The sequence below is a fragment of the Pleurodeles waltl genome, chromosome 6 (assembly GCF_031143425.1).
Source record: "Pleurodeles waltl isolate 20211129_DDA chromosome 6, aPleWal1.hap1.20221129, whole genome shotgun sequence".
Lineage (NCBI taxonomy): Eukaryota > Metazoa > Chordata > Amphibia > Caudata > Salamandridae > Pleurodeles > Pleurodeles waltl.
In genome coordinates this window covers 930,569,022-930,583,836 of record NC_090445.1, presented here as the reverse complement: position 1 = coordinate 930,583,836, position 14,815 = coordinate 930,569,022, and positions in this window count along the sequence as shown.

The following is a 14,815-nucleotide window of genomic DNA, read 5'->3' as shown; positions in this document are numbered from 1 at the left end:
TGGCTGCTCAAAGGACTCACCCGTCTGCTTTCTGTGAAGGACTGCTGCCTTTCTGTTGCCCTGCTGCCTTGCTGCTCTCTGGCTGTGGTGAGAAGTGCTCTCCAAGGGCTTGGATTGAGTTTGCCTCCTGTTCCCTGAAGTCTCAGGACCAAAAAGACTTAGGCCCTCATTCTGACCTTGGCGGGCGGCGGAGGCCGCCCGCCAAAGTCCCGCCATCAGATTACCGTTCCGCGGTCGAAAGACCGCGGCGGTAATTCTGACTTTCCCGCTGGGCTGGCGGGCGGTCGCCTTCAGACCGCCCGCCAGCCCAGCGGGAAAGAGGCTTCCACGATGAAGCCGGCTCGGAATCGAGCCGGCGGAGTGGAAGCTGTGCGACGGGTGCAGTTGCACCCGTCGCGTATTTCACTGTCTGCGCAGCAGACAGTGAAATACATGTAGGGGCCCTCTTACGGGGGCCCCTGCAATGCCCATGCCAGTGGCATGGGCACTGCAGGGGCCCTCAGGGGCCCCGCGACCCCCCCTACCGCCATCCGGATCCCAGCGGTCGGACCGCCGGGATCTGGATGGCGGTAGGGGGGGTCGGAATCCCCGCGGCGGTGCAGCAAGCTGCGCCGCCGTGGAGGATTCAATGGGGCGGCGGTACACTGGCGTGAGCCCGCCAGTGGTGCCGGTCCGACCGCGGCTTTACCGCCGCGGTCGGAATCCCCATTGGAGCACCGCCGGCCTGTCGGCGGTGCTCCCGCGGTCCTCCGCCCTGGCGGTCAAAGACCGCCAGGGTCAGAATGACCGCCTTAATCTCTACAAGAATTTACTCCTTGTGCGATGAAATTTGACACACAGCCTGCCAGAAACGCCGCACAGCCTGCATTGCGGTGAAAAATTAACTGCACGCCCATCTGGAAGGACGCAGCCCGACTTTACATCAAGAAGATCGAAGCAGTGCCCACGCAGCGAACAGAAATTCGACGCACGGCCCACCGGATCGATGCACAGCCGAGCTGGAACAACGCAGCCCCACTTCCAAAGAGGAATCGACACAGGGCCTGCTGCGCTGTAGAAAATTTGATGCAATGCCCATTGAATCGACGCAGCTCCTGTTACTTCATCCTGCCAGTGCAGGAAATCCATGCATTGTCCCTGGGGCGTCCGAAAACCCGGCAATCCAAAGAGGATCCACGAATGAGCGCCGGAAATCAACGCACAGCTGTCCCTGCTTGAAAACTAAATGACGCATTGCTGTGTGCAGCCAATGAAATTGACACACACCCCTTTGTTTCCACGCATCTCCTCTTCTGCCATTCCTTGCAGGGATTTTGCACGCAAACCAGGTACTTTGTGCTTGAAAGAGACTTTGATTGCTTTTAAAAGACTTAAGACACTTTGGGGGTCATTCTGACCCTGGCGGTCACGACCGCCAGGGCCAACGACTGCGGAAGCACCGCCAACAGGCTGGCGGTGCTTCCTGGCCAATTCTGACCGCAGCGGTAAAGCCGCGGTCAGAAAAGGGAAACCGGCGGTTTCCCGCCGGTTTTCCTCTGGCCAAAGGAATCCTCCATGGCGGCGCTGCAAGCAGCGCCGCCATGGGGATTCCAACCCCCTTCCCGCCATCCTGTTCCTGGTGGTTCTTACCGCCAGGAACAGGATGGCGGGAACAGGTGTCGTGGGGCCCCTGGGGGCCCCTGCACTGCCCATGCCACTGGCATGGGCAGTGCAGGGGCCCCCTAACAGGGCCCCATAAAGATTTTCAGTGTCTGCTTTGCCGACACTGAAAATCGCGACAGGTGCCACTGCACCCGTCGCACCCCTTCAACTCCGCCGGCTCCATTCGGAGCCGGCTTCGTTGTTGAAGGGGCTTTCCCGCTGGGCCGGCGGGCGGCCTTCTGGCGGTCGCCCGCCGGCCCAGCGGGAAAGTCAGAATGACCGCCGTGGTCATTTGACCGCGGTACGGTCTTCTGGCGGTTCCCGCCAGGCGGGCGGCATCCGCCGCCCGCCGGGGTCAGAATTACCCCCTTTATGTCACTTTTACAGTGATATCTGAACATATACTTATTGCATTTTAAATCATTTTGACCTGCATCCTATTGGATAAATATTATATATTTTTCTAAACACTGTGTGGTGTATTTTTGTGGTGCTATATTGTGTTAGTGTATGATTAATTGCAAAAATACTTTACTCAATGCCTTCTAAATTAAGCCTGACTGCTCAGTGCCAAGCTACCCGATGGTGGGCACAGGATAATTTGGATTGTGTGCGACTTATCCTGACTAGAGTGAGGGTTCTTGCTTGGAAAGCCGGTAACCTGACTGCCAACCAAGGACCCCATTTCTAACAAAGATGTTTTGATTTCACATTATCATTGCCATTCTGTGAAGGCCTCACTATCGGCGTCAAAGACAAGTGATATATGTAGGTATTCACATCATGTTCTTTCCCACTTACGTGTGAGAGCAACTTTGGCCCTCATTATGACTTTCGCGGTCTTCCTTGAAGATCACCAAAGTCACAGGCGCCAGACCTCCAGTGCTGAAAGTCCCCCATCGGCCATATCACGGGTACTGCTGGATTTCCGCTTTGGGCAGAAATCTGGCAGGAGTTGTGGTGGCTGGCAGAGGTGCTCTGGCAGTTCCACCACAGGCCCCGCCCCACCAGTAGGACACCGCCCACCATATTATGGGCCATATTATGGCCTGGCGGTGTCCTGCTGGCAGGGCACTGCCGGCGGTGGAGGCTCCCAATCCCATTCCCTGCCAGACAACCTTATTCCCAGGACAGGCAAGGTGAGCCTCCCACAGGGGTGGTGGGTGGTATGGTGGGGGGTATTGTGTGTGCGTGTGTGGTGTCTGCGTGTGTGCATGAATGTGTGTGTGCGTGGTTGTATGATTGTCTGAATGTTGAATTGAATGCATGTCTGCATGGCAGTGTGAAAGCTTGTGAGTATGCGTATTTGGATGTGTGTGAATATGCGTGCATGAATGAATGGAGTTGTGAATGCGTGTATGAATGCAGTTATGAGTGCATGTATGGATATTGTTAATGCATGCATGGATGCGTGTGAGTGGATTCATGTATGCAAGTATAGGTGAATGGGTGTATGCTTTGTACGTGTGGGTGTCTGTGTGCATATATGCAGGGAGGGGGGTGTGGAGTGGGGGAAGATGGGCGATGTGGCTGAAAGGGGGAGGGGTATGCAGGGTGGTGAGATATAGGCCATGTGGCTGAAGGGGGCGATGTGGCTGAAAGACGTGAAGGGGGTCTAGTGCTTGCTGGGGGGAGCCGTCTACCAGTGTAGGGAAGGAATTCCCTGTCACCGGTAGCCCTTCCATCATGGTTTTGGTGGTGGTGCTACCGTTCGAAAACCATATCGGGATGCCGGCTCCTAATATCGCTGGCAATCTTCTGTGGACCACCGGGTCGGAGATGATCATCGCTTGTTCCAACTCCCATGGCGGTATGAGTAGAGATGTGGAGATTGGCAGAGGCCAACCCGCCACACTCATAATGTGTCAGTCTGCACCGCCAGCCTGTTGGTGGTGGGACCGCCACATTTACCCTGGCAGTCAGAAGACTGCCAGGGTCAAAACTACACCCTTAATGTACTTTTGGAGGGAATTGTTTATGTAATTGCTGCCCCAAGCTTGCCTTCTTATCTATTGTTTGGGAACATACCTATGTCAGGGATCATACAAGATCTGTATAAATATATTTCATGCAAACAAAGTTATCAGAGGGATTACTACCAGATGCCATCAATGCTATCTATGCTACACGTCACGTTGATGCAGACCCAGCCTTCGTGTTGGAGGGCTCTTCTCATGGACATGGTACTGGCAGATTAGGTTTAACACACCTAGCTCTCTTTAGGCTAGAGATTAGGTTTATCATGCTAGGGTATCAGGGCCTATTTCACATCTTATGTTATTGCAAGATGGCAGGGGTCTTTTTATTCATGACTCTCATTTTTACAATTCTGCTTCTTGTATTGTTCAGTATCTTAATGATTGCAGCCCACACATTTTATTGTAGTTTGCAGTCTTGTTAATAAAACCTATTAAAAACTTTACTGCATCTCCTTCATTGCCTGTGTGAGACTGAGACTTGTTCTTCATATGAGAAAAGGGTAATCACGACTCCCCTGAGATGTCGCACTCCTGAGTCCATGTACAAAGGTTGCCACAAATCACCTTTTACTGTTTGGGTTTCTGGTGAGGTACTGCTTGTGAGCCAGGAGGGTTGGGATGACAGTTGTGACTTGTTATAGGATTGGCCTAGTTGCCTACAAACAAAAGTGATGTCATCACTAAACCAGCAGTCTTGCCTAGAGCAAGAGTCCAAGTGTGACATGGCTCCATCAACGATGGTGTTTTGGTACTAATTTACGGATGCCCAGAGTTTCTCTGTCTCACACACAACAAGTCCCCTAAGTACCATCACAGAGACATCCGTGGTCTTGGGGTTGATCCTCCTCAGCTGAACAGGGAGCACCTAACTAGGCTGTAGGTTTTTTGAGTGCAAACTCTGAAAAGGACTTTCTCCCCATGCGGTATTCCATCTCTCTACTCACTTCATAATATGGCTAACACCATAGACATTCTGAGAATGTCAGACATTCATTAACACTCCATGTTACATTCATTGTAGAAGCTAATGAAGCTTACCAAACAGAAACATTCTATTCTTGGGTCGCCTTTTCTGAGGAAGACTCTATAACATACATGTTCCACACATTGCACAGAGTTGCAAACACTGGTAGCAAGCATACCAGTATCTTGAAATACTGATTATCAAGAATATCAGAATTGGTCTAATGGCGCCCTACCACACGTAATACAACAATTAAGATTAGGTACCTTAGGTAATGATGGACCAACGTGGCCAATGTTTACCACATATACACCTTAACCCAGTGTACAAAACATGCAGGCAACTGATCTGTGCAATCTTCACAATAAGCTAGTAGCACTATATAGACAATTTGCTGAGTTCGTAATGTGAACTTTGAAAACAACACTAACGTATCCAGCACCACCAGCACCTGCTGGATATCAATTGGCCACTACTAGGACTAAATCCACAAACAGTACATTCTATCATGGTCAAAGTGACCATGGAACAAGAGAAAATCCTGTTTTGCATAGCCCAGAAAACTAATCAGCTGGAAACTGTTTTTTTCCTATACCGAACCACAGGAAAAAGATAGAATTCTCACAAAGCAATTGCCATTCGGAATGGTTCCCTCAGTGGATGACTGCACCACATGGTGTACAGTCTTCACTGCAATTTATACAACCACAGATGGTACTCGACACAGGGCTGCTCCAGCCCTAGATTTGGTGATGCAACTGATGCATACTTTGACGCAGTCTCCTCAAGAATACTTAATAACATTAAAGGGGAAGCAGTAGCATTGGCCATAGGCCTGTGGCTCCAAGAGATTCCATACTTGAAACTGAAACAGGAGAAACAGCTACCGAAAATAATTTCCGATACCTATACCAGTATAGGACGGGATAGTTTGGGAGCCACACTGAAAAAGCCTGAAATACAGAGTACCACCCCTAAAGAAGATATCAAACAAGCACAGGAGGGTTCTAAAAAGTGCTGGGATAACCAAAAGCAAATTGAAGACAAAGTCTGAGAGCAGACTCTCTACACCCAGAGAGTGGGCTGCTCAGAGCAACATCCTGACTACGTGAAACAGAAGAAAGACTCATCACGGTCTTCAGACAAAAAAGAAGACAAGTACCCACAACTAAAAGCACAGTTTCAAAAGAAAAAGGTGCAACACTTTCAATTTAAAACGCCAGTAAACTTGAGAACATTGCTGAAGAACAAGATGTAGGATGTGACACTGCTAGAGAGTGCAGCAGACATCACAATATGTCACCAGAGTTTGAAATATCATCTGGATGCAACAGCATCTAGCAACCTTTTTGCAGTCAAGACTGCGGACAGGTGTGTTCTCCCACCCAAAAGGGTGTATGATTTAAATACCTAAATTGAGGGAGACATAAAGCACATTATTAGTGTGATATTCTGAGATAAACTTAGTTGTGATATCCTATTGGTGGAAAGAGTCTGGCCACATGAGCACATCCGTAAGCTCCCACATGGGGAAGATGTCATTTTACCTTCATTCTCTGATCTTTTTCCAGAGGCGTTAAAACAAGCCCACGCTGTCAACTGTGCTTTAGCTCAGGCACCTTCGCAATACCGCATCAATGTAGGTTGGAATAAGGATTCTCTTTGCAATGTAATACCTAATAGGTCTACACCGCAGCCTCAGCCCCAATAGCCTGTCAAACACAAAGCCAAATCTCAAGTGAGGGAGATCCTCACTCAGCTTGAGTACTAGGGTGTAATTGAGCCCTGTGTCCCTGCAATTAATAACTCATTATTTCCCGCTGCAAAACCAGACCATTCATAGATAATAGTGTTAGATCGCAGACACTTAAACAGCCACATACGCACACACTCAAATCAAAATTCACACAGCAAAGCACTAATTAACAACATAGTGCATAAACAATACACAACATTGCATATCTCCAATGGCTTTTTCAGCCAAAATTTACCACACCAAAACTGGGGCCTGAGTGTATTCTCATTTGCCTCACAAAAACATTTATGTCTTTTGCCCCAAGACTACAAGAAAAGCCCAGGGCTGTTCTCAGCCTGTGTAACATCAATAGTGCCTGATATTGATCCTGAGGCGTTATTCTATGTGCATGACATCTATCTCACAGATGACGACCTCAACGTTCATCTTGCTGAAATCGATCAGATCATTCTGGGATTTGCAGCCCTTGGTTATAAATTTAATTTTAGGAAAACTAAAATAGTAGTTCTCAGTGTATTGTTCCTGGGATTTGAGCTATCAAACGAGTGCAAGAGCCTCACCTTTTTAGAAAAATGTTCTCAAATCCAGCCACCAAATACTACCAAAAAATTACAATCTTTTCTAGGTATCTTCAACTTTGGCAGGAACATACATTCTGGATTATGCCCAAGGCATCAAGCCACTCTGTGACTTAATTTCTCTAGCAGACACTGGACAATAAAACACACATGCATCCTTAGAGGATTGCAACAAGACATGCTAGAAGCAATACACTTACACACCCCTGAGAACACAACAAATTTGGTCATCACAATAATTTCTGGTGTCATTGGGTTCACTTATGTAAACTTTAACAAGGGCGACATGGTGCCCATCGCATATAAATCACATTAATATTCCAATGCAGAATGCTTTGTAGCCACAGCATTTTTTTTTACTTCAGTGCAGATGGCTGTCGTTAAAGAGAGGCCACTTGCCCAAGGGAAATGTATTATTGTCATTACCACTGTGCCAATGCTAAAGCATTACATCTACGTTGGATTCAGTGGGCAACCTCCCTGACTACCACCGATGTTGATTACATCTTTGATCTAAAACTTCAAGCACAAGAATTCCTCCAATACAAGCAGGAATATCCTGCACCTCTAGACATCATGCCGCTTGAAAGATACCATACTGTCATTTACACTGATGGTCCAACACAACCAGCTGTAGGTAGTAAACATCAATACGTATCCGCTTGCGCAGACATGAGCGGAGTGATGAGGAATGGTATATTCCACCCTCATAATACCTATGCCGAGACCCTGAGGGACTACACAGCTCAACTGGCTGAACGTAAACTGCCTATTCTAGCGCTAGAACATACTGATCTATGACAACTCACAATGATTGTCTGTGATTCGTACTACTGTGTCCAGTCCTACAATGATTATCTTAATCACTGGTGATTCAATGGGTTCAGAGACTCAAAGGGGAACACCATAAAACACAGAACTCTGTGGGGGAGGGTAGCTGATCTTAAGGAAAAGCTACCTAATGCTCATGTAGTCCATACATCGGGCCACCAACGTGTAGGCGTAGCCGTTATTAGCAACACTTTGGCTGATGAAGCAGCCATCAGTAGCTACGCTTTCTGTTGCTAAAGTGACTCGTTCTCAGATGAGATTGGATAATTAAATTGTGGCTACTGTGAAAGCTTTGGCTTAAGGCAAGCCTCTCCCAAAAGCATAACCTGCAAAATATTCATACCACATCAGTGCACAGAATGTTGCCTTTGCAACAATTCCTGGGATTGGAGATCCAGTGATCCCTAACTCAGACCAAAGATTAGATTTATTCAAAGCAGGGCAAGAGGGTGTCACTCTTACAGAAATGCTTCTGGTGGCCGGGTCTATACAAACAGACCAAGCAATATGATCTTTGCTGTGACATTTGCCAGCAAACAAAAGGATCAAATATCAAACGTCCACAGCAATGTGTGTACCTGGACTATTGTGGTCCTCTACAACCTGATGGTGCATACAAATTCATATTGGTCGCTTTTGATTCTTGTCTAGATTCCTGTGGGTACGGCCTCAGTGGAAGGCTGATGCTTAAGCTATTATAAAAGACTTGCTGATCTTTATTGGTACATATGCAGTTACAACATTCCATTCAGACAAGGGCCCTGCCTTTGATTCTAAGGCATTCAGGGACGCCATGGGGATGATGGGTGTTGAACTCCCCTTCTGTTTGCCCTACCATCCTGAGGGACATTTGGTTGTGGAGAGGAGGAATTGAGATCCAAAGCAGTTCTTAACAGCTAGAGTCTTTAGGTTCCAGCACCAGTTGCCTTCATAACCTACATGATTCCAGAGAGCACTGAATAATCTGTCAAAAAGATCTTAGGAGGACGCACTCCTTATCATATATTCTTTGGGATACCTATGTATGTCCCAGATCTAGATGGCCCTGTTAGATGGTCTCACTGTCTTACATGAGCTTCAGCAATTTTGTGATGATAATTCATCCGCCAGTGCTGCCACCTTATAAAGAAGGGATTTACCAACAACTTCTACTGGCTGGATTCCTAACGTTGGGGATCTGGTTTGTGAGAAGATTGCTATAAGGATGAATTTGGTCCATTCTACAGAGCACCGGTCACAGTCCTGGGAATACAAGATAACAGAACTGTCATCCGAAGGCCGCTGCTAGGTTCCAAAGTATACAGATTTGTCTCCATTGTCAACATCAAACTACACCATGTGGCCCGAGGTCCCTTGGGCGGTTCCTGGTCCCATTCGCTACCCAACAGTAAATACCTCTTCAAAGAAGAAGCAACAACACTTCCGAATACAACATCATGTACTCGAGCATGGGGAGGGTGGAAAATGAGCTATGTTGATTCCTCCTACCACTTCACTGACAAAAACTGTCCAAGATGTGATTGTCTTTTACTCCAACCCAACACAAGCAGATAACATAATCTCCTATGACCCTCCATGCGAAGTGGATCCATCCATCAGTAATGCGCCGGCTTCTGTGTTTGCAGAAACTGCTTCTGCTTTTTCATCAACCTTGATAACTTTTCTGTGACTTCATCTGCACCTGCAACTAAAAATGTTTAAGACATGTAAGCTGTACGTATGGCTTAGAAATAACTATTTAATTTATCCATGGAATTACCTGTGGATATTTCTGACAGTGCTTGCTGTTTTACCATGGATTGGTTTCTTGACTGTTTTCTTTCGTCTTATAAATAATCATTATCTTCCTGAACACTCTTCTGTCGAGCCAGTGGAAGAAGTTCTAACTCCATATCTTTCCTCACATAAGGTCTGAAAAGACTTGTCCCTTGCAAACATTTCACCGTTACCTGATGAGAATGTGTAGGATAAAGTTCCATTTGATATAAACGGGCCTACTGAGGTCATTCAAATTCCATATGTTTTCGAAACTACAATGACTGATGTAATTACACCTGGTGCTGTTTCTGAAGGCTGTGATATTTAGACAGTAGATACCATGCTTGTTGAATTGCAGAATTATACTGTATTTGAAAGTGATGATGTGTACACTAACACAAAGAATTATGGGGCAATGTTCTGTTATAATAATTGGGGACAATACTATCTGCACTGAGCAACTAGACACAGATCAGTATTCAATTCCTCACAGTAGGAACACTGTTCAACTCGGCCTGTGGGGAGCCCAAAGTATTATTCAGATAAATGTGTATATTTTTCTGGGCATGACATGACATTAAGAATGCAGAATCATACTACATCAAGTTACCACCTTCTATAAATAGGACAATTTTGCTAACACACACTAATTTGATCTACTCAGATTCCCTTGTTTCCTGACTTGCAGTTTAAGGATACGAATACTGGAAGAACACTATTGATATAAAGAGTGTATTGGGAACACCAGATTGGCAAATTCAGGGTAGGGAAGCTTTATTTAGAGCATGCAGTATTCCTGGTCAAACAATCTTTTTAAATAACACAATTCAACAGAAATCCTGTCTAGGGTTAGCAAAAATAAAGGAAATGAATTCACAAATTTGCAGTCCTTCCTGAACATCACAGAAGAAGAATCGGATCTGAAGGTTCATGATGGTGCCTATAATTCTTCACTTTCCAGTCCCAGCGGGTGGTTATTGTGGTCAATAGACAAAGATGAGTATCAGGTGCATTTTGTTAATTCCTCAGGGGGTTTCATGATTAGCCGGCCTGGCCCTCACTTTCTCTCGGGCCAACACGTGGGTATAGTTACTACATAAAGTGTGGTTAAACTGTGCCAACAAAGGTTACAGACTAACACCTTAGCAGCAGTTATAGAACATCTTAATATGCTACCTGAAGACAAAGGCTTACAAGTTTTCTTGATAGGTCCCAGAAAGCCATGCTCTGAAAGGTTAATCAATGCAATATACAATGAGACCTGAAAGCTTTCCCAAATGGAAGCAGTTGCGCATTTAAGGCAGATAGGTAAGGAACATTTTGAAAAGACTTCAGCTGTTGTTGACAATGGTATGAACACTCTGTCCAACAGAATATACTCCCTTAATAACATAGTGTCATCTGCAATAGTCATCATTCAGAATGCCGTCCTTTTTACACCATGGACAAGTCAACTGCATTCCATTATGCAGTTGGGTTGGACACTACAGATTCTGAAAAATGGCCATGTTCCATAGAAATACATTAACAGTAGTGGCCTGTTTGCTGCTTTTAATTTATCCAGGGAACAACAGACAATGGCTAAAAGGGAAGCGAGTTTCACCATGCTTCATTTAGAAAAGTTAGAAAAGTTGCCTTTCACGGTTGCAGAAAGTCCATTGATATTATGGCTCGTACATGGCAATATAATCTGACAATTTCCACCTTTCATTTTTCAAAATGGTTAAAACATCTTGCCGTGTTCAGATACAAGCGTCTAGGTGATAGGTATATTAAAGAAGAGTGCGAGTTGCCCTTTGAATATGAATGTATGAATGGCGAAACAGAGGTCTTTCTACGGAGAAGCGGATTTGAGACTACTGTTAGTCATTGAATGATCTACAAACCGGTGTCCCTTCATGGCCTTTGCAATGCGTGTGTTGTGAATTTGGCCTGTTTCCTGAAGGGTACTCCCCTCCTTTTGATTCAGCCAGCATTTCATATACTTTTAAATGGAAGTTATGTGGTCCTCAACGAACAGAGCTGTTGCGGTATGAACCCGGAACTGCCTATGCAATTTTAGTCTCTAAGATTGTAACGTGTTGCGGACATGTTTTATTTCGCCCACACAAGAGATAAGAGTAGCAGAAATGTTGCCTCACATTGATACTACTTATGTAAATTATGACAGGCTGAGCAGACTTAGGCCCATATTTATACTTTTTGACGCTAAACTGCGCTAACGCAGTTTAGCGTCAAAAAATTTTGCGCCGTCTAACGCCATTCTGAAGCGCCATGCGGGCGCCGTATTTATGGAATGGCGTTAGCCGGCGCAAGCAGACCGGCGCTGCCTGGTTTGCGTGGAAAAAAACCACGTACACCAGACAGCGCCGGCGTAGGGGGAAAATGGCGTATGGGCGTCTTAAAATGGGGCAAGTCAGGTTACGTCGAAAAAATCGTCGTAACCCGACTTGCGCCATTTTTTTTCGACGCCCATCCCCCATCAACATGACTCCTATCATTGTAAAGATAGGAGTCATGCCCCCTTGCCCAATGGCCATGCCCAGGGGACTTCTGTCCCCTGGGCATGGTCATTGGGCATAGTGGCATGTAGGGGGGCACAAATCAGGCCCCCCTATGCCACAAAAAATAAAAAATAAAATACTTACCTGAACTTACCTTAATGTCCATGGGATGGGTCCCTCCGTCCTTGGGTGTCCTCCTGGGGTGGGCAAGGGTGGCAGGGGGGGTCCCTGGGGGCAGGGGAGGGCACTCTGGGCTCATTTTGAGCCCACTTGTCCCTTAACGCCATCCCTGACCCAGGCGTTAAAAAGCGGCGCAAATGCGCCGTTTTTGGCCACGCCCACTCCCGGGCGTCTTTTTTGCCCGGGAGTATAAATACCACGTAAAGGCCTGGGAGTCATTTTTTAAGACGGGAACGCCTCCCTTGCATATCATTAACGCAAGGAAGGGGTTCACGCTAAAAAATGACGCACACTCCGGGCACTTTGGCGCCCGAAGCGTCTAACGCCAGAGTATAAATATGGCGTTAGTTGGCGTTAGTTCTGCGTCGAATTTGCGTCGAAAAAAACGACGCAAATTCGGCGCAACCAGAGTATAAATATGGCCCTTAAGGCGCTACTGTACCAGAAACAAGTTGCGTTAACATCAGCTAGAGAGACATATGCTCTCCAGATAGCAAGATCATCAGCCGAGATACAATCCCTATCAAATACCAACTTCTCCAGGCACTTTGGAGAGCTGGTATTCAGAATATTCAAAGTTTCATGCACTACCGGTATTGTACACTTCTTTAAGGCTGCTGGGTCGTCCGCCAAAGTTGTAATGAGGGCCATATTGTACTTTTGGAGGGAATTGTTTACGCAATTGCTGCCCCAAGCATGCCTTCTTTACTAATGTTTGGGATCATACCTGCATCAGGGATACTACAAGATCTGTATAAATACATTTCATGCAGATAAGGTTATCAGAGGGATTCCTACCAGATGCCTTCAAGGCTATCTATGCTACACGTCACCTTGATGCAGACTCAGCCTTCGTTTCCCCACAGAGTCTAATCTAGAGACCTCATTCCAAGATAATGAGGGTTGGGGGGATCTTCTTATGGACATGGTACTGGCAGATTAGGTTTAACACACCTAGCTCTCTTTAGGCTAGAGATTAGGTTTATCATGATAGGGTATTAGGGCCTACTTCACATCTTCTGATATTGCAAGATGGTGGCAGCCTTTATATTCATGGCTCTCATTTTTACAAGTCTGTTTCTTGCATTGTTCATCCTGATAATCATTGCATTTTATAGTAGATTGCAGTCTTGGTAATAAAACTATTGAAAACTTTACTGCATCTCTTTTATTGCCTGTGTGTGACTGAGAATTGTTACTCATGTGTTGCTTCTGTTTAACCACAACTCCCCTGATATTTTTATTCCATGCGTAAAGGCTGCCACAAATCACCTTTTAATGTTTGGGTTTCTGGTGAGGTACTGCTTGTGATCCTGGGAGGTTGTGCTGACAGTTGCGACTTGTTGTAGAATTGGCCTATCGCCTACAAACAAAAGTGCTGTCATCCCTAAACTAGCAGTCTGGTTGAGAGCAAGAGTCCAACTACGACAATATCAATTAGAAGATCCAGGTGACAGGATGAGTGCTGGATCAAGAAGAGTTACTTACAATGTTAAATGGACAAGAACCAATGGTCAGAAGAAATTGAGACTGAGTGCAATATTTATTCTTGGTTTGCACCAATTTAGCTTCATTTATTTTGCCGCTAAAATGGCGCAAACTCAACTCCAGATTTATATTTTGACGCTAGACCTGTCTAGTGTGAAAATGTATGAGTTAGCATCAGATTGTGGATGCGACAAACTACCTTGTGCTAATTAGATGCAAGGTAGGCATTCCCGGTCCACAATAGAATGCTAACCCCTAATGCCTTGTTTATACTCTGGCACAAAAACAACACGCATGGAGTAGGCAAACCCAAATAATGGCGCTAAGCCTGCTTAGTTCCATTATTTAATGCCTGAGTCTGACCAGGCATTATGGAACCTGTGGACTTATTTCCACAGCTAAACACCATGGAATGGGCCCACTGATGCCCACTCCAAGCCCCAGGAACACCCCACACCAGAGGGACGCCATAGGATGGGGACCCCATCCAGGGTAAGTATTGGTAAATATAATTTTTTGTCTCTGTGCTATTGGGGGCCCCTTACATTGCCCCCCTTCCTGGAATTGGGTGTTATACCCTTGCCCAGTGGACAGTGGTCCCCTGGGCTGCCCATTGGGGTGCTGGGCATGACACCTGTCTTAACTAAGACAGGAGTCATGTTTGGGTGGTAGTGCGTCAGAAAATGATGCTAGTCTGGTTAGCTGCATATTTATTGCTTGCACTAATGCCTTTTCCCCTCTCCCCATCCCCCCACTGGCTAGCGTCTTTTCTTTAGATGCTAGCTTGGCCTTTGCACAACCGTGCACCATTCCAAAAATATGGGGCCTGGCTGGCACTATGGAATGGTGCTAGCAGGCACTATGGATTTTGCCTTAAAGCTGCGTTAGCACAGTTTTGAGGCACAATCCATACATATGGGCCCAAGTGTACCAGTAGAATGCATATCATCAGCAATTGCTGGAGAGACAGATTCAAGCAGTGTAACTGACACATAAAGAGAACATCAACAGACACCCAGAAAATTTAAAACAACAGCATATTGTTGGAGGTATTCTGCACCTGTATGGATTTACAAAGCAAACCAAGTGTTAAATCTCCCAATATTAGATTTTCTTGATTTGAGTAACTAGCTGCC